Source organism: Halichoerus grypus, chromosome 5 (genome assembly GCF_964656455.1).
Source record: "Halichoerus grypus chromosome 5, mHalGry1.hap1.1, whole genome shotgun sequence".
In the NCBI taxonomy this organism is placed as follows: domain Eukaryota; kingdom Metazoa; phylum Chordata; class Mammalia; order Carnivora; family Phocidae; genus Halichoerus; species Halichoerus grypus.
Window position 1 is genome coordinate 40202277 of NC_135716.1, and position 5672 is coordinate 40207948.

A 5672-nucleotide genomic window follows, 5' to 3' on the forward strand; every position below is an offset into this window, starting at 1 on the left:
AACAAAGGTGCCATCTGGTGTTAGAACCCTCTAATTGCAGAAAAAGCACCCAAGTAGAAATGATCTTCAAACAATACGAACAACTTGTAAAGTAGTCTAAAATCCTAACAGCGGAGTTCTGTCTCACTCTTTGAGGCATCTGGATGATGCCTCAAAGTACATTTAACTGGTTTCACAGTGCTGCTTCCAGCCGGCACTGTACATTTATTCTCTATATGACCTGCAAAACCACTCCTAAATGGGAATCACTTCATGGGCATCACTTCATTCTCATGCTCTCAAGAGCATACATAGAATTTTTTCATTTGGAGAAAAATAAAATGTCCTATACTATCATACACCAAGTGACCCCCAGCCCTGTGCATACATCTGCTTGTCCCAAGTAGCTGACTTCAGAGGCAACATGCCACCCTTCTTCCTCATCCAATTAGTGGATAAAATGTGATGTTTGAAAATATTGCCCAGAACATGGGAGTACAGCATGGCAGACTCCCTGTTTAATTTCTCTTGCTGCTTTGTTGAAACTTGGGGATTGAAATTGGTCTGCCATGTGGGGAAGCTCTCCAGGGATAGAAACCCAATCCTGAGTTTGCTCTTCCCTTTCAGAATAATTAATTCTAGATTTCTAAAACTACTTTAACACCTAACCTTGAATTGAAATAAGGTCATTAGGAGCAATATTTCTAGACCAGACCTTCCTACCAGCTGTTTCACTCCACTGTAACTTGCCCAGTCAGTATTTCTTCCAGATAATGATTTAACAAACCTGCTGGTAAAGTGGAGGAGCAACTTAATGTGTTCACACTGACTAGTTTCCATAAAAGCTCTGTATAAATCTAGAGTGACTGCCTCACTGTCAAGTAAGCACTCCCTTAAAAATAAATAATAAGACTTCCAGGGAAGATGGCAGAGTAGGAAGATCCTAGCCTCACCTCATACATACACCTAGATAACACCCATATCAGTGTAAATAAGCAAGAAAATGACCCACAGACTGGCAGAACAGACTGTCCACAGCTAAATGTAGAGAAGAGAAGAGGGCAGGAAGGACAGAGACATGGTCAGGAGCCAAGCTGACCCACAAGACTATCCTTGGGAAGGAAGAACACTGCAGGAGTGGAGAGGGGACAGAAGCAGACCCCAACCAGGCAGCACAGGCACAGGGGCCTCCAAACACTGGAAAGGCGGATCCACATAGCATTTGGCTTAAAACCAAAGGGGGTTAACTTCGCAAGTTCTTACAATCAGTGGGGCTTAACACCTGGGACTTTAAAAAATCAGCCAGCTCAGCTCTGGGAGAGCTAAAGGGCAGTAAGAAACTGAATCCCCTCCCTTAAAGAGACAGCATAACAAACGGCCCCATTGAGATAAAGCATAGAAGGATCAGTTTAAAAAACACACAGGGTATACAAGAAAGAGATTTGTTTACTAATCTCAGAGCATGTGCAGCAGGGGAAGGGATCTTTGGGAGAAATCTCCAAGAACAAAAGAGCTGGCAGGTACCATTTCCCTCCCCAAGACTCCAGCCTAGACATACAAACACCTGTGGGAATGTCACCAACACTCTCCACCTGGCTAGTTAACAGCCCAACTCACCCCATGCTCTTCTGCTGCCAGGCCCCACCCCCAACCTGGCTTTGGCAAAAGTTTTCAAAATCAGCTACAGGTCCCCACCTACAGCACACCAGCACAAACCTTCCAAAGAAAACAAGACCTACCCCGCATTCATCTGTGGACGCATCCCCCAACACACCGTCAGCAAGAATCCATCCAAAGCAGCACAACAAGCATGGCAGTGTATAAGCAGCCCCAACAGGGGTCAGCACCACCTCCAAAGTGACTCCTGCCCCAGGGATAAGGGAAGAATACAATAGACATGAGTTTACTATAGCCCCAGCAGTTGGCTAGGGGCAGATATAGGGTCTGACTACAGGTTCAACCCATCAACAAAAACTTCTCATGAGACAACACAGGGAGAGTACCCTACAGTATGGTGGGACTGCAGCTCTGGCAAACATCCGATCTGATCCAACTCAAGCATTAGGCAGCCCCAGACTGGCCCACTAAACAGGGACCAAACCCTGCCCACAACAGGCAAAGAGCAATTGCAGACAACTGGACTGAAGGTAAACATGCCTCACCCATAACTATAGGATACATACAACACACACAGGAGACACCCCTAAAGTGCCAGATTCTGGTAAACAGGGGACATTGCATTGCAGGGCACCACATGGCCTCTTCTTCATAAGGCCACTACTTTTTTTTTTTTTTAAGATTATTTATTTTAGAGAGAGAATGCATGTGCAAGCTGGGGGAGGGGCAGAGGAAGAGGGAGAAAGAAAATCCCAGGCAGGCTCCCTGTCAAGCATGGAGCCCAATGCAGGGTTCAATCTCCTGACCTTGAGATCATGACCTGAGCCAAAATCAAGAGGCAGATGCTCAAATGACTAAGCCACACAGGTGCCCCATAAGGCCATTACTTTCAAGAGAAGGAGACATAGCTGACTTTTCTAACACATAGAAACACACACAGAGAGTTAGGCAAAAATGAGGAAACAGAGGTATATGTCCCAAATGAAAGAAGAGGACAAAATCCCACCAAGATAGCTAAATGAAATGGAAATATGTAATATGCCTGATATAGAATTTAAAGTAATGGTAATAAAGATACTCACTGGACTTGAGGAAACAGTGGAAGACCTCAGTGAGACCCTCAATAAAGACATAGAAAACATAAAAAAGAACCAATCAGAGATGAATAACTCAATAACAGAATTAAAAATACACAAAAATAGAAGGAATGAATAACAGACTAGAGGACGCAGAAGAACAGATCAATGACCTGGAGAACAGAGAAATGGAAAGCAATCAAGCTGAACGGGAGAGAGAAAAAGACTAATAAAAAATGAGAATGGGTTATGGGAACTCTGCAACTCCATCAAGCATCATAACATTTGCATTATAGGGATCCCAAAAGGAGAAGGGAGAGAAAAGAGGGCAGAAAAATTTCTTTGAAGATATAATAGCTAAAAACTTCACAAATCTGGGGAAGGAAACAGAAATCCAGACCCAGGAGGCACAAAGAGCCCCCAACAAAATTAACCTAAGGAGGTCCACACCAAGACAAATAGTAATTAAAATGGCAAAAAGTAGTGATAAAGAGAGAATATTTAAAGCACCAAGAAAAAGAAAATAGTTACATACGGGGGAAACCCCATAAGGCTATCAGCTGATTTTTCAACAGAAACTTATCAGTCAGAAGAGAGTGGCTTAATATATTCAAAGTGCTAAAAGAAAGAAACCCTGCGACCAAGAATACTCTATCCAGCAAGGCTATCATTTGGAATAGAAGGAGAGATAAATACAAATTTATTAAAGGACTTTATCACCACTAAACCATCCTTGGAAGAATTCTTAAAGGGGACTCTTTGAGTGGAAAGGAAAGACAACAAGAAGGAATTTTAAAAAATTAAAAAGTAGGAAGCACCAAAGCAGTAAAATTAAGTATATCTATAAAAATTAGGCAAGGGATTCACAAAATAAAAGAATGTAAGGTAATACACCATATACCTAAAATGTGGAGGGGGGAGGAGGAGTAAAAATGTAGTGCTTTTTAAATGGATTCAAACTTAAGTGACAATCAACTTAATATAGACTGCTACATGCATAATATGTTATATATAAACCTAATGGTAACCACAAATCAAAAACTGGTAATAGATAAGCAAACAATAAAGAGAAAGGAATCCAAGTATATCACTAAAGAAAAGCCAGCAAACCACAAGAGAAGAGGGCAAGAGAAGGAACAAAGAAGAACTACAAAAACAACTATAAAACAAGTAACAAAACAGCAATAAGTACATACCTATCAATAATTACTTTGATGTAAATGGACTAAATGCTCCAATTAAAAGACATGGGGCGGTGGAATGGATAATAAAGCAAGACACATCTATATGCTGCCTACAAGAGAACCATTTCAGACTGAAAGACACATACAGATTGAAAGTGAAAGGATGGAAAGCACTTAATGGAAATGAAAAGAAAGCTGGAGTAGCAATACTTATATCAAACAAAATAGACTTTAAAACAAAGACTGTACCAAGAGTCAAAGAAGGACACTACCTAATCATAAAGGAATCAAACAAAAAGGTATAACAATTGTAAATATTTATGCACCCAACATGGGAGCACCCAAATACATAAATCAGCTAATAGTAAACATACAAGAAGTAGTCGATAATAATACAATAATAGTGGGAGACTTTAACACCCTACTTACACCAATGGATAGGTCATCCAAACAGAAAAACAACAAGGAAACAATGGCTTTGAATGACATATTGGACTAGATGGATCTAACAGATATATTCAGAACATTCCATCCTAGTACAGCAGAATACACCTTCTTTTGAAGAGCAAGTGGAACATTCGCCAGAATAGATCACATGTTAGGCCACAAAACAAATCTCAACAAATGAAAAGGATCAAAGTGATACCATGCATCTTTTCCAACCACAATGCTATGAAACTAGAAATCAACCATGGAAATCGTGTGGGAAGAACACAAATACATGGAAATTAAATAACACGCTACTAAACAATGAATGATTCAATGACAAATTCAAAGAGGAAATCAAAAAATACATGGAGACAAATGAAAATAAAAACAAAATGGGCCCAAATCTTTGGGATTCAGAGGAAGTTGTTCTAAAAGGGAAGTTTATAGCAATACAGGCCTACCTCAAGAAACAAGAAAAATCTCAATTTAACCTTACACCTGAAGATGCTAGAAAAAGAACAAACAAAACTCAAAACCAGTAGAAGGAAGGAAATAATAAAGATCAGAGCAGAAGTAAATGAAAGAAGAACTAAAAAAAAAAAAAATCAATAGAACAGAGCAATGAAACCAAGAGCTGGTTCTTTGAAAAGATCAACAAAATTGATAAACCTTTAGCCAGATTCATCCAGAGAGAGAGAGAGGGAGGGAAAGGGAGGGGAGGAGAGGACTGAAACAAAATCAAAAATGAAAGAGGAGAAATAACAATTGATGCCACAGAAATACAAAGGATTATAAGAGAATATCATGAAACAGCATATGTCAACAAACTGGACAGCCTAGAAAAAAATGAATAAATTCCTAGAAACATATAACCTCCTAAAACTGTATCAGGAAGAAATAGAACACTTGAACAGACCAATTACCAGCAATGAAATTGAATCAGCAATAAAAAAACTCCCAACAGACAAAGTCCAGAACCACATGGCTTCACAACTGAATTATAACAAATATATAGAGTTAATACCTATTCTTCTCAAATATTCCAAAAAAATACAAAAGGAAGGAGAGCTTCCAAATTCAATCTATGAGGCCAACGTTACCCTGATACCAAAACCAGGTAAGACACCACAAAAAAGAGAACTACAGGCCAGTATCTCTGATAAACACAGATGCAAATATCCTCAACAAAGTATTAGCAAACTGAATCCAACAATACATTTAAAAAGTCATTCACTGTGATCAAGTGGGATTTATTCTTGTGATGCAAGTGTGGTTCAATATTAGCAAATCAATCAACATTATACATTGCATCAGTAAGAGAAAGATAACCATATAATCACTTCAATAGATGCAGAAAAAGCATTTGACAAAGTATAACATCTATTCA